This window comes from Bos taurus, chromosome 1 (genome assembly GCF_002263795.3).
Source record: "Bos taurus isolate L1 Dominette 01449 registration number 42190680 breed Hereford chromosome 1, ARS-UCD2.0, whole genome shotgun sequence".
Classification (NCBI taxonomy): Eukaryota; Metazoa; Chordata; class Mammalia; order Artiodactyla; family Bovidae; genus Bos; species Bos taurus.
The window spans coordinates 77992059-78007496 of NC_037328.1; the positions used below are offsets into that span (position 1 = coordinate 77992059).

At 41.5% G+C, this 15438-nt stretch overlaps 1 pseudogene; it reads left to right on the forward strand.

The window, feature by feature from the left end:
* Window positions 1-450: 450 nt before the first annotated feature.
* Window positions 451-13941, forward strand: LOC107132192 (abasic site processing protein HMCES-like; annotated as a pseudogene).
* The last annotated feature ends 1497 nt before the right edge of the window (window positions 13942-15438 follow it).

Sequence of the window (15438 nt, forward strand, 5' to 3'; positions counted from 1 at the left end):
CTGTTTTTGCTTTGGCTCCATCCCTTCATTCTTTCTGGAGTTATTTCTCCACTGATCTCCAGTAGCATATTGGGCACCTACTGACCTGGGGAGTTCATCTTTCAGTGTCCTATCTTTTTGCCTTTTCCTACTGTTCATGGGTTTCTCAAGGCAAAAATACTGAAGTGGTTTGCCATTCCTTTCTCCAGTGGACCACACTTTGTCAGAATCTCCACCATGACCTGTCCATCTTGGGTGGCCCTACATGCCATGGCTTAGTTTCATTGAGTTAGACATGGCTGTGGTCCATGTGATTAGGTTGGTTAGTTTTCTTTGATTGTGGTGTCAGTCTGTCTGCCCTCTGATGCCCTCTCTCCGCGCCTACCGTCTTACTGGGGTTTCTCTTACCTTGGATGGGGGTATCTCTTCACGGCTGCTCCAGCAAAGTGCAGCCTCTGCTCCTTACCGTAGATGTTGGCTGTCTCCTCACGGCCACTGCTACTGATGGTGGGATATATCTGGGGGACAGGTTATTCTACCCTATTTTACAGGAGGAGAGGACTCAGTGATGAGGTGAGTTATTAGCATTCAAATTACTTAATTCCATCTCTGATATGTCCACTACTTACAGTTTTTGTGAAGAGCAAATAAAATAATGCAATAATGCCTATAAAATGTTCTCAGCCATACACAAGCATGAGCGCTGACAAATGTTAATGCTGGTTGAGTCTTTACCTATGGATAAGCATTGCCAACCTGGATTCATGAAGGATTCAGATGCCTACAGGTGTTTCTACAATTCCTTGAAAGAAAATTTGGTCACAGTACACAAGCTTCAAATTTTTCTGCTCCAAAATCAACCACAGATTTTGAACCTAGAGCAAGAAATCTAACCCATTACTCTTTGCCAACTTAAGTGGTTAGGAAATTTTACTGAGCAAGATTTGCAAGGTGATATGTCATCAGAAAACCTAACTTGACTGGCACCTTCCCTCCTTCCCAGTTGCATGACCTTGGTAAAGTCATTCTATGTATTTCTATTTTGATTTCTTTATCTGTAAAACAAAGATATTAATAACTTACAAGCCTGTAAGAAACAGAAGATAATATATGGTAAATTTGGAGACATATAGACAGTGAGTTATGATTTTTGCATCTGCAAAATAAAATGGAGAATTGAAGCAAAGCAGCAGATGGTTTGGTTCACATTCTTCCTTCCACAAGCCCTGCCACTTCTTTCTTCAGAATTACTAAGGACATACAAGTGTAACACACTTAATATGATTCCAGGACAGAAAGTTTATAACCTGGATAAGATGGAAGCAAATGCATATTTGACAAAAAGTGAAAAATAGAAGTTGCTATAGAAATCTAGTGAAAACTTATTATGTAAGTAATATATGCTATCAATAGAAAAGTGAAAATAAGTAGGAAGGAAAGAGAAGTGTGATGGATAGTGTATGTGAGCTATGTTGAGTCTTTTCCTAGAAGGAAGTCAATGGCTACGGCTAAGTCACTTCAGTCGTGTCCGACTCTGTGCGACCCCAGAGACAGCAGCCCACCAGGCTCCCCCATCCCTGGGATTCTCCAGGCAAGAACACTGGAGTGGGTTGCCATTTCTTTCTCCAATGCATGAAAGTGAAAACTGAAAGTGAAGTCGCTCAGTCGTGTCCGACTCTTAGCCACCCCATGGACTGCAGCCTACCAGGCTCTCCCGCCCATGGGATTTTCCAGGCAAGAGTACTGGAGTAGGGTGCCATTACCTTCTCCAGGAAGTCAATAGATAGCGGCAAATAAATATAGAGAAATAGAAACATATTTTCAAAGGTATGATGATTGCTATCAGCAGAACTACAAAGACTCTTAAAAGCACTTGCCACTAACTTTCAACCACTAAGTTGAAATATAGAGAAATAGAAACATATTTTTCAAAGGTATGATGATTGCTATCAGCAGAACTACAAAAACTCTTAAAAGAACTTGCCACTAACTTTCAACCACTAAGTTGAAAGAGATGAATTGGAAGCTTTTGGTTTCTAACACATCTCTTTTGTATTGTTTGATTTTATTTACCATTTATTTGATAAAATATGGGAGGAAAATTATTCAAAAAGGCATTTATTCTTTTTTATCTTTGGTGACATCAATATAAGTTAAAATATCATTATTTTAATATAATATTGTTATTACTAATACTGTTATTATATCAACATTACTAATATTGTTATAATATTGTTATTACTAATATTGTTACTGTTATTACTAATATTGTTATTACTAAGTTTTTCATTTTCAGCATTATTTGTCTTTATTCCTATACCTGCATTATTCAATAGGATAGCCACCAGATACATGGGGCTGTATGAAATTAAATTCATTAAAATAAAATAAAAATTCATTTCCTAAATCCCATGTGCTATATTCCATGACAAAAGCCTACCTTGTTGGACAGAATAGAGTTATGGGATTTTCCATTATTGCAGAAAGTTCTATATCCTCACACTCTAAGCAATTTCATTCACACAAGGTTTCAACTACCACTCATACTGAGATGACAGCCTGATCTTTATCTCTAGCCAAAGATCTTGTCTCCTGAGCAACGTGCCTTCACAAGTAGCTGTTGACTGGACAGAAAAATTGTCTATGTCCCATGGCTCTTCATACTCAATTCATCCAAATCTGAACGTGCTGTATTTCCCAAGGAAGCCATTTTTACTTTGTACATTCCCCATCTCTCCTGGGAAAGTCTGAAAAATCACTAGAATCAGCTGGCTGGTCTCTACTGGTTGCAACTCACTCTCCCTGAAGCTGATGGCAGCCTGGGAGAGGTTCAGTTCATCTCTTCTTCCTGACACACTTCTTCTGGCCAGCTCATCACGTTCTGCTGATTCTAGGTGTGGCCTACACATCTGCTAAGCAAGCTCTATTCTAAAACTCAAACTCCTGACTGGTGCTCTGGGCATCACTCAATCTTCCTTATGATTGTTTTTTTAATCAGTAAAATGCTATTCCTCAATTTCTGTAACTATGACACATTCTGAATGTTGCTGTGTGCTTTTGATGTAACCACAACAAACTATGGGGAATAAAAAGACTTTTGGTAAAATCAAAATACTTTTTCTTTCTAAAGTCAGGGAGAGGGCACTCATTTGTGGAGCTGGATTCTGAGAGAGGTGGCCAAAACCTTACTGTGTCCACATCAGTAACTGGTTTTGACATACAATGGGGCTTGCTAGAGCCCAAGATTTAAAAATAAATAAATAAATAAATAAAGTCAGGGAGAAGGCCTAAGTTGGTCTGTTGCTCTGTAAAACCAGTCTACAAAAAGGCAGTGGTTTCCTGTAAGCTTAACAAGTGCTACTGACATGGATTGAAACCAAAATACCTATGGGATCAGCCTCACAAAACACATTTACCAGTTACTGAGTATAGGTAAAGGTGTATGGTAGAGAAGAAATGTGGATAGCTTCAAAGAGTTTACAGTCACAGGGGTAAATAGTTCAACAGTTATCTTAAATCTAAGTTAGGTTGAGGATTTGGTAAAATGACCATCTCAAAATCTGATCCAATGTCCTAGCAGGCATCTATTGTTTTGTTACTGCAGAGGTTAGAAAGCTGAACATTACAACTCTTCAGATCAGATCAGATCAGATCACTCGCTCAGTCATGTCTGACTCTCTGCGACTCCATGAATCGCAGCACGCCAGCCCTCCCTGTCCATCACCAACTCCCGGAGTTCACTCAGACTCACGTCCATCGAGTCAGTGATGCCATCCAGCCATCTCCTCCTCTGTCATCCCCTTCTCCTCTTGCCCCCAATCCCTCCCAGCATCAGTCTTTTCCAATGAGTCAACTCTTCTCATGAGATGGCCAAATTACTGGAGTTTCAGCTTTAGCATCATTCCTTCCAAAGAATCCCAGGGCTGATCTCCTTCAGAATGGACTGGTTGGATCTCCTCGCAGTCCAAGGGACTCTCAAGAGTCTTCTCCAACACCACAGTTCAAAAGCATCAATTCTTCAATGCTCAGCTTTCTCCACAGTCCAACTCTCACATCCGTACATGACCACTGGAAAAACCATAGCCTTGACTAGACGGACCTTTGTTGGCAAAGTAATGTCTCTGCTTTTCAATATGCTATCTAGGTTGGTCATAACTTTCCTTCCAAGGAGTAAGCATCTTTTAATTTCATGGCTGCAGTCACCATCTGCACTGATTTTGGAGCGCAGAAAAATAAAGTCTGACACTGTTTCCACTGTTTCCCCATTTATTTCCCATGAAGTGATGGGACTGGATGCCATGATCTTCATTTTCTGAATGTTGAGCTTTAAGCCAACTTTTTCACTCTCCTCTTTCACTTTCATCAAGAGGTTTTTGAGTTCCTCTTCACTTTCTGCCATAAGGGTGGTGTCATCTGCATATCTGAGGTTATTGATATTTCTCCCTGAAATCTAGATTCCAGCTTGTGTTTCTTCCAGTCCAGCGTTTCTCATGATGTACTCTGCATATAAGTTAAATAAACAGGGTGACAATATACAGCCTTAACGAACTCCTTTTCCTATTTGGAACCAGTCTGCTGTTCCATGTCCAGTTCTAACTGTTGCTTCCTGACCTGCATACAAATTTCTCAAGAGGCAGATCAGGTGGTCTGGTATTCCCATCTCTTTCAGAATTTTCCACAGTTTATTGTGATCCACACAGTCAAAGGCTTTGGCATAGTCAATAAAGCAGAAATAGATGCTTTTCTGGAACTCTCTTGCTTTTTCCATGATCCAGCGGATGTTGGCAATTTGATCTCTGGTTCCTCTGCCTTTTCTGAAACCAGATTGAACACCAGGAAGTTCATGGTTCACATATTGCTGAAGCCTGGCTTGGAGAATTTTGAGCATTACTTTACTAGCATGTGAGATGAGTACAATTGTGCGATAGTTTGAGCATTCTTTGGCATTGCCTTTCTTTGGGATTGGAATGAAAACTGACCTTTTCCAGTCCTGTGGCCACTGCTGGGTTTTCCAAACTTGCTGGCATGTTGAGTGCAGCACTTTGACAACATCATCTTTCAGGATTTGAAACAGCTCAACTGGAATTCCATCACCTCCACTAGCTTTGTTCATAGTGATGCTTTCTAAGGCCCACTTGACTTCACATTCCAGGATGTCTGGCTCTAGGTGTTGATCACACCATCGTGATTATCTGGGTCATCAAGATCTTTTTTGTACAGTTCTTCTGTGTATTCTTGCCATATCTTCTTAATATCTTCTGCTTCTGTTAGGTCCATACCATTTCTGTCCTTTATTGTGATCATCTTTGCATGAAATGTTCTCTTGTTATCTCTAATTTTCTTGAAGAGATCCCTAGTCTTTCCCATTCTGTTGTTTTCCTCTATTTCTTTGCACTGATCGCTGAAGAAGGCTTTCTTATCTCTCCTTGCTATTCTTTGGAACTCTGCATTCAGATGTTTATATCTTTCCTTTTCTCCTTTGCTTTTCACTTCTCTTCTTTTCACAGCTATTTGTAAGGCCTCCCTAGACAGCCATTTTGCTTTTTTGCATTTCTTTTCCATGGGGATGATCTTGATCCCTGTCTCCTGTACAATGTCACGAACCTCATTCCATAGTTCATCAGGCACTCTATCTATCAGATCTAGTCCCTTGAATCTATTTCTCACTTCCACTGTATAATCATAAGGGATTTGATTAGGTCATACCTGAATGGTCTAGTGGTTTTCCCTACTTTCTTCAATCTAAGTCTGAATTTGGCAATAAGGAGTTCATGGTCTGAGCCACAGTCAGCTCCCAGTCTTATTTTTGCTGACTGTATAGAGCTTCTCCATCTTTGGCTGCAAAGAATATAATCAATCTGATTTCAGTGTTGACCATCTGGTGATGTCCATGTGTAGAGTCTTCTCTTGTGTTGTTGGAAGAGGGTGTTTGCTATGACCAGTGCATTTTCTTGACAAAACTCTATTAGTCTTTGCCCTGCTTCATTCCGTATTCCAAGGCCAAATTTGCCTGTTACTCCAGATGTTTCTTGACTTCCTACTTTTGCATTCCACTCCCCTATAATGAAAAGGACATCTTTTTTGGGTGTTAGTTCTAAAAGGTCTTGTAGGTCTTCATAGAACCGTTCAACTTCAGCTTCTTCAGTGTTACTGGTTGTGGCATAGACTTGGATTACTGTGATATTGAATGGTTTGCCTTGGAAACGAACAGAGATCATTCTGCCGTTTTTGAGATTGCATCCAAGTACTGCATTTCAGACTCTTTTGTTGACCATGATGGCCACTCCATTTCTTCTGAGGGATTCCTGCCCGCCGTGGTAGATATAATGGTCATCTGAGTTAAATTCACCCATTCCAGTCCATTTCAGTTCGCTGATTCCTAGAATGTCAATGTTCACTCTTGCCATCTCCTGTTTGACCACTTCCAATTTACCTTGATTCATGGACCTGACATTCCAAGTACCTATGCAATATTGCTCTTTATAGCATCAGACCTTGCTTCCATCACCAGTCACATCCACAGCTGGGTATTCTTTTTGCTTTGGCTCCATCCCTTCTTTCTGGAGTTATTTCTCCACTGATCTCCAGTAGCATATTGGGCACCTACTGACCTGGGGAGTTTCTCTTTCAGTACCCAATCATTTTGCCTTTTCATACTGTTCATGGGGTTCTCAAGGCAAGAATACTGAAGTGGTTTGCCATTCCCTTCTCCAGTGGACCACATTCTGTCAGATCACTCCACCATGACCCGTCTTGGGTTGCCCCACGGGCATTGCTCTTAGATCCCTTAAATTCTGGATAAGATTAAGTTCTAATTTAATCCAGGTCTCCTACTAATAAGAACAGAATGTTGGCCAAGTTTCTTAGCCTCTTTGCATTTTACTTTCCTCATTTCAAAATAGAGGTTGTGACCTTAACATTATATTGAGAGATTTACTTAAGGATTCATTGATACAATGAATGCAAATACCTTAGCATATGGACTGGTTCCATAGACACAATAAATTCTTACAATTAATATTAAGTGGAAGACATGGAATGTCCCTTTCCAGGTCCTGCTTCAGAGTAAGTAAGGGGGAAAGGAGACAAAAAGTGTCACATTCGGTTTGCTGATGCAGATCTAGCATATGCATTGAGGCTCTGAAGCTAGAAATTCCAGCAAAAGCTTGTGATCATTGAATTGTAGCTAAGGTGGTGTGATCCTGGTACCTGCTGTTGTGAGAGCCACTATCTGATGGCCTAGTTTCTTGTGTGTGTGGCAGAGATAATTCATCCTCAGATGGGTCAATTTTGCAGTGTTGTTCTGAGAATAACTTCCACAGTCCCAGCCTGGGGGTTGTGCCTCCAGCCTTAGTAACAATGTCAACATCATAAAGTCTTAATTCTCTATATTAAAGCACTTTGTGTTTAAAATGGTGAAATGGTTTATATTACATGAAAATGAACCCAACCTGATATATGCAGAATGGAAGAAGGCATGATTCCTTCCACTACACTAGGAAGCTGTGGTGGCTTTGTGAGGTATGAGTGACAGAAATGGGCCACATCCACACTCCGGATCTGTTTCCTCAGTTATAAAATGGAAAGTTGTCTTGAAGCAGAACATGGAAATGGAATTCTGTTTATTCTGCTCACCAGGAGGAAACTTCTTCACCATCGTCTTTTAGGACCACCGAGGATTAGAGGCCACAATTGTCCCCTTCCAAATGATGCAACAAATTATGCAGAGCCATCTTAAATCAGACTCATTTTTTCTTCCCTCTTGATTGTGGGGTATTCTCCTTGAAGCCATAGGTGTGGGTTGAGAGAGAGAAGAAAATGTAGTAGAAACAGGAACCATAGTTCTCTGAGCCACTTACTTACACAAATTCTTGGCCCTCTAAACCTACTTGAACCTTGTCAGGTATATATCACCTTCAACTGATAACAGAGTGTGGTTGTGCTTGCCTGAATTTAAGACTTGGTGAGTCAGACCACACCCAGCTCATTATGTGCAGCTTAAGCTGCATTGCAATTTGGTGATGTATGGTCAAGTGCTCAGTCTCTATTAGGGCCCAGTGGCAATCTGAAAGGAAAACTGCTATCTAAAAGAATGGGTTGTCTTTGCTTAACATCCTAAGGTCTATCCAGTGATCCATCTGTAGGGGCTGACCAAATTCCGTGCAGCATCTCTACCTGCCACAGATATTTTAAGAACCACTGTATCTACTGGGGATGTAGCCCAAGAGGCAAAGTAGCTTTCACAGCAGGCTGGACCAATTGCAGATATCTTTTCTTTTCTGTCCCCTACTCAAAGATGGCAACTTTTTGGATTAATGGTCAAGAAGTTCAAATCGCAGACTCAAATGAAGTACATGTTGCCTGCAAAATCTGAAGAAAGATTTGAAGAAAGCAGGGAAAACCACTAGGCCATTCAGGTAAGACCTAAATCCCCTTACAATTATAGTGGAAGCAGCAAATAGATTCAAGGGATTAGATCTAAGGACAACGCACCTGAAAAACTATGGACAGAGGCTCATAACATTGTACAGAAGCTGGTGATCAAAACCATCCCCAAGAAAAAGAAATGCAAAAAGGGAAAAGGGTTGTCTGAGGAGGTTTTACAAATAGCTGAAAAAAGAAGAGAAGTGAAAGGCAAAGGAGAAAAGGAAAGATATACCCATTTGAATGCAGAGTTCCAAAGAATAGCAAGGGAAGATAGGAAAGCTTTCCTAAGTGAACAATGCAAACAAATAGAAGAAAACAATAGAATGGGAAAGACTAGAGATCTCTTCAAGAAAATTAGAGATACCAAGGGAACATTTCATGCAAAGATGGGCACGATAAAGAATAGGAACAGTATGGACCTAACAGAAGCAGAAGATATTAAGAAGAGGTGGCAAGAATACACAAAAGAACCATACAAGAAAGATCTTAATGACCCAGATAATCATGATGGTATGATCACTCATCTAGAGTCAGACATCCTGGAATGCAAAATCAAATGGGCTTTAGGAAGCATCACTATGAACAAAGCTAGTGGAGGTGATGGATTTCCAGCTGAGCTATTTCAAATCCTAAAAGATGAGGCTGTTAAAGTGCTGCACTCAATATGCCAGCAAATTTGAAAACTCAGCAGTGGCCACAAGACTGGAAAAGATCAGTTTTCATTCCACTCCCAAAGAAGGGCAATGCTGAAGAATGTTCAAACTGCTGCACAATTGCACTCATTTCAAATGCTAGCAAAGTAATGCTCAAAATTCTCCAAGCTAGGCTTTAAGAATGAGAACTGGAAAATCCCAGATGTTCAAGCTGAATTTAGAAAAGGCAGAGGAATAAGAGATAAAGTGGCCAGCATCCATTGGATCATAGAAAAAGCAGGAGAATTCTAGAGAAACATCTACTTCTGATTCATTGGCTATGCCAAAGCCTTTGTGTGGATCACAATAAACTGTAGAAAATTCTTAAAGAGATGTGAAAACTAGACCACCCTACCTGCCTCCTGCAAAATCTGTATACACACAGAAGCAACAGTTAGAACTGGACATGGAACCACAGACTGGTTCAGAATTGGGAAAGGAGTATGTCAAGGCTATATACTGTCACCCTGCTTATTTAACTTGCATGCAGAGTACATCATATGAAATGCTGGGCTGGACAAAGCACAAGTGGGAATCAAGATTGCCGGGGAAAATATCAATAACCTCAGATATGCAGATGACATCACCCTTATGGCAGAAAGCAAAGAGGAACTAAAGAGACTCTTGATGAAGGTGAAAGGAAAGTGAAAAACTTGGCTTAAAACTCAACATTCAAAAAATTAAGATTGTGGCATCCGGTCCCATCACTCCATGGAAAATAGATGGAGAAACAGTGGAAACAGTGAGAGACTTTATTTTCTTTGGCTCCAAAATGACTCCAGATGGTGACTGCAGCCATGAAATTAAAAGACTCCTGCTCCTTGGAAGAAAAGCTCTGAAAAACCTAGACAGTGTATTAAAAAGCAGAAACATTACTTTGCCAACAAAGGTCCATCAAGTCAAGGCTACGGTTTTTCCAGTAGTCATGTGTAGATGTGAGAGTTGGACTATAAAGAAAGCTGAATGCCGAATAATTGATGCTTTTGAACTGTGGTGTTGGAGGAGACTCTTGAGAGTCCCTTGGACTACAAGGAGATCAAAGCAGTCAATCCTAAAAGAAATCAATCTTGAATATTCATTGGAAGGACTGATGCTGAAACTGAAGCCACCTCAATACTTTGGCCACCTGATGCGAAGAGCCGACTCACTGGAAAAGACCCTGATGCTGGGAAAGATGGAAAGCAAGAGGAGAAGGGGATGACAGGATGAGATGGTTGGATGGCATCACCAACTCAATGGACATGAGCTTGGGCAATCTCTGGGAGATGGTGAAGGACAGGGAAGCCTGGCATGCTGCAGTTCATGGGGTTGCAAATAGTTGGACATGACTAAGTGATGTTTATTGATTAATAAGAGAGCAGAAATTTGCCATTTGCTTTTAGGAGGTGTATCTTGACATGATTGAGACCACTGATACCATAGAAATATCACCAGTATGACTTTTGGTGATATAGGACTTAGAATTTGTAGAGATATTTCAATATATGTGTCACGTAAGTCTTGGGATAGTTGCTACTTCCTGTTCACCTGGTTGTATCAACACATGATATCATTAGGAAAACATACCAATGTGATATCTTATAGAATAGAGAGGTGATCAAGTTTTGTGGTTACTAGAATATGACAAAGGTTTAGAAGGTTGATGTGCATTGCTGAGTATATTGCTTGTCCTAAGACCTGAAAGTAAACTGCTCTGATGACTTTTCATATCAAGTAAAAAAAAAAAAAAATTCCAGATCCACAACTGCATACCATGTTCCAAGACATTTATTGTTTCATTCAAGCAAAAAACAGCAATAACAAAAATGATAAAAATCACATGGATCAACAATTGTAGTCAGAGTCAGCACCTCATTAAATGTACAATAATCCATTCTCATTCTGCATTATTTTTAGTCTTATAACCAATTCGGCTTCTAGCAAATAAGTTAAAAATTGTTATTCACAAGAAGATGCAATATGCCCTAATTTTGCCAATTTATACAAACAGAGTTCCAGAAAAACATCTATTTCTGCTTTATTGACTATGCTAAAGCCTTTGACTGTGTGGATCACAATAAACTGTGGAAAATTCTGAAAGAGATGGGAATACCAGACCACCTGATCTGCCTCTTGAGAAATTTGTATGCAGGTCAGGAAGCAACAGTTAGAACTGGACATGGAACAACAGACTGGTTCCAAACAGAAGAAGGAGTACATCAAGGCTGTATATTGTCACCCTGCTTATTTAATTTCTGTGCAGAGTACATCATGAGAAATGCTGGACTGGAAGAAACACAAGCTGGAATCAAGATTGCTGGAAGAAATATCAATAACCTCAGATACGCAGATGACACCACCCTTATGGCAGAAAATGAAGAGAAACTCAAAAGCCTCTTGATGAAAGTGAAAGAGGAGAGTGAAAAAGTTGGCTTAAAGCTCAACATTCAGAAAACGAAGATCATGGCATCTGGTCCCATCACTTCATGGCAAATAGATGGAAAAACAGTGGAAACAGTGTCAGACTTTGTTTTGGGGGGCTCCAAAATCACTACAGATGGTGACTGCAGCCATGAAATTAAAAGACACTTACTCCTTGGAAGAAAAGTTATGACCAACCTAGATAGCATATTGAAAAACAGGGACATTACTTTGCCAACAAAGGTCCGTCTAGTCAAGGCTATGGTTTTTCCAGTGGTCATGTATGGATGTGAGAGTTGGACTGTGAAGAAGGCTGAGCGCCGAAGAATTGATGCTTTTGAACTGTGGTGTTGGAAAAGACTCTTGAGAGTCCCTTGGACTGCAAGGAAATCCAACCAGTCCATTCTAAAGGAGATCAGTCCTGGGTATTCTTTGGATGCTAAAGCTGAAACTCCAGTACTTTGGCCACCTCATGCGAAGAGTTGATTCATTGGAAAAGACTCTGATGCTGGGAGGGATTGGGGGCAGGAGGAGAAGGGGATGACAGAAGATGAGATGGCTTGATGGCATCACGGACTCGATGGATGTGAGTTTGAGTGAACTCCAGGATTTGGTGATGGACAGGGAGGCCTGGCGTGCTGTGATTCATGGGGTAGCAAAGAGTCGGACATGACTGAGCAACTGAACTGAACTGATACTAACAGAAAGCTGGAGAACATGTATGAGGCCTGATTTGAAACCTATTAGATCTAAGTGACAGCAATATAATTGAGAGTAAACTAAATGTGTGTATTAGAGTGCTCCAGAATAAGATTCTGAATGTTTTTGAGTCACTAAAAATGGCTCCAATAGGGGAGAACCCAGACAGCAAAGCAGACGTGGTACCTGAAGCAGAGGGACCTGTGGTGTGAAGGTGGGGCCAAGGATGAACAGGCAATTTCCTGCCACCTGCTCAGGGACACCCTCACTTGAGGTTGCACCCTACAGGACCAGCAAGGGCACTGGTGGCTATTGGAGTGTGGGAACCCAGACCAGTACTGCCCCTCAGACAACAGCCTGCAGTCCCCCAGCTGGGTACTCTTGTCCCAGCTGCACTTGGAGAAGAGTGCAGATTCATCTGAGTGTATCATTGCTCCCATGCAAGGCGGCTTTTACTGACTTGGTTTAAAGAAGCTGATTCTTCCAAGCTGCAATTCAACACCACCAGCTGAAGAGACCATAATGGAGAAACTGTCCTTTAAGCTGCTTCTGGGAAAAGAAAGATGCTATGTTGTTTTAGCAGATGGATTCCCCAAGTGGCAGCAATGTCAGGGAACACCCAGAGGCAGCCCTACTTCTTCTTATTCCCCCAAATCAAAACATAAAAGTCAGAGAGTGAGTGCTGTAGACAGCCCTGAGAACTAGGAGGAAGTCTGGGACAACTGGAGGCCACTAACAATGGCCAGGATCTTTGGCTGCTGGGAGCTTCCAGAGGAAAAAGACAGCCTGTGTTCCAAAACCGTTATCACAAGAGATTCCTTCAAAGGCTTAAATGAAATCCCCCAACACGATGCCTGCCACATTAGATGGACAGGAGGCAGTCTCTAAGTGACTGGACTTTGGTAAGAATTTGGGTTCTTTGGTAAGCTCATGAAGTTTCATGAGCTTTGTTAAGCTCATGAAGTTCTGAAGTTAACTCACACTCCAGAGAACACTACCATCCTCCATGGTGAATAACTCCTGAAAGAACACTCCTGAGTGTCTGCTTCCTGTTGACTTACTGTTCAAAAAGGAGCTCAAGGCAAGTGACAGCAGCCAGAAGATGCTACAGTGGCTGGCCACAAAGTCACCCAAGAAGGAAGACCCCAAAACACCCAAAAGGCAGTCAGATGTGCCCCAGGTGTCCAAGCAGTTCCTGCAAAAAAGTCTATTCCCCTCCAAGGAAGGCAGTGCGGGGCTTCTGGAGTGATGGCTGAAGTGGGGGGAGGAGGAGCCTTTTGGCAAGCAGCCTCACACCAGGTAGCACAGCACTTCCAGAGACCAAGGCCACAGTGTGCAGCACGGAATACCATCGTGATAACAGGTTCCAGCATTGTGTGTGTGAGTAGGGGCAGGGGGATGTTGCTTGGGAAATAAAGCGTTAGTTAACACTTGTTGCTTCTCCAGGCAGAGGCTGTCCTGGTTGGGACCAAGAATCCCTGGTGGGGTGGGTGGGCAGCCAGGAAGAGGAAGGGCACCACCATCAATTCATGGTGGGAAGGGAGGGGACATGGTGGGAAGGGAGGGGACTCTTGTGCCCACAGCCCTCTCCTGGTTGGACCAGTGGACCTTCCCTCAGAGCCTGACCCCACTGACCTCAGCCTGACCTGACCTGACCTGGTGCTGCTAGCAGAAGTTATTTTCTTCTCAGCCTTTGGACTCTTCTAGTCTTTCAGAATTAAGTTTTTAAAACATATTTTTTCCTTGAATAAATTATACTTGATAAACTGTCTATATTTCAGAAAATGCTGCTGGTGGAAGGAATTCCAGATCTCACAGTTTTCTTCTGGCATCAGACCTAGGGAGTGATTTTGTCATAAATGTGGGGCACTGGAGTTTTCTGTGGACAAAACTGTATTTTTGGAAACAATAAAAAGGCTTGGTTGGGGGGAGGGGAATGTTTCCAATTTGCTTGGTTAATTGACTAAAAGATGGATCTAAAGGAAGCATATACTGAATGAAGTTGAAATGCAGGAGGAAGGCACCCCAAAGCTTAGAGAGACTGTGATGCTCTTGTGAATTTATGTAAGAGCTTCTCAGCTATATTCTGACTACATCCCCTCAGAAGGTTCAAAGACATGTCCTTCACCAAGGCCAAGAGAAACACATTTGTGAGGGAAAACCCAATATGCTCTTTTTTTTAAGTTTTTTTGTTTTTTGTTTTTTTGATGTGGACCATTTTTAAAGGATTGAATTGGTTGCAACATTGCTTCTATTTTATGTTTTGGTTTTGGCTCCAAGGCATTTGGGATCCTAGCTCCCCGAATAGGGATTGAACCCACATCTCCTGCATTGGAAGGTAAAGGTGAAGTCTTACTCACTGGACTGCAAGGAAGTCCCAGAAACCCAACATTCTTAAACAGCTTCATTAAGGCTATTCTTATAGGCTAAAAATTACAGTGGGACCAATTGCCATAAAGTTGGGCAATCTGCATTCAGTGAGAATAATAGTATCATGATGAAACAGACCAGGGCCTTAGGGCCTACTCCCCTTTATCCCCTATCTGCCTTTTGTCTGTAGAAAAGTTTTAGCTAAAAAGAAAAAGCAGAAGCAAAGGGAAAGAAGTCAAACAGGACAAAATAATAATAGTTTAGTCATTAAGCAAAGTCAAGGACTTTTAGTTCCTCCTGAAAGGCTATAGATAATTCTGAACCATATCCTGTGAGCTGTTTTGTAGATTCTGAAACCCCAAACAAGTGGGAGAAGTTCACTACATCATGACCAGACTGTAGCCATGACATAAGCTGCCATAATTCTGAGAAATGGCCTCAAATAGGAACAAACCAACCCTGAAACTGAAGACTAATTATACTTTCAACAGTCAAGATGATGCTAATCAGACCACCTTGTGACCAGTTTTGAGATGACTATCAGAGCTAGCTGTACTAGCCTCCCTCTGCCTATACATCCTTGAATCTCTCCTTTAAAGGTTTTGCCCACTGATTGACAGTGGGGGGAGTTGGTATTTGGACATGAGTCCACCCACCACAGCCCTTTGCCATTGCTAGCCTCCAAACTAAAACAAATTTTCCTTTTCGCAAACCTTGCCTCTTTATTGACTTTAGAGCAGTGAGCAGCTGGACCCCACTTCTGATAACAACGTGTTGGTAAATGCTGATTCAGGTCAGACTTCTGTTTACTCTTGCTTATACAGACCAAATAAAATTTGACTGGACTGCTCATCTTTTTTTGCTTTAAGGA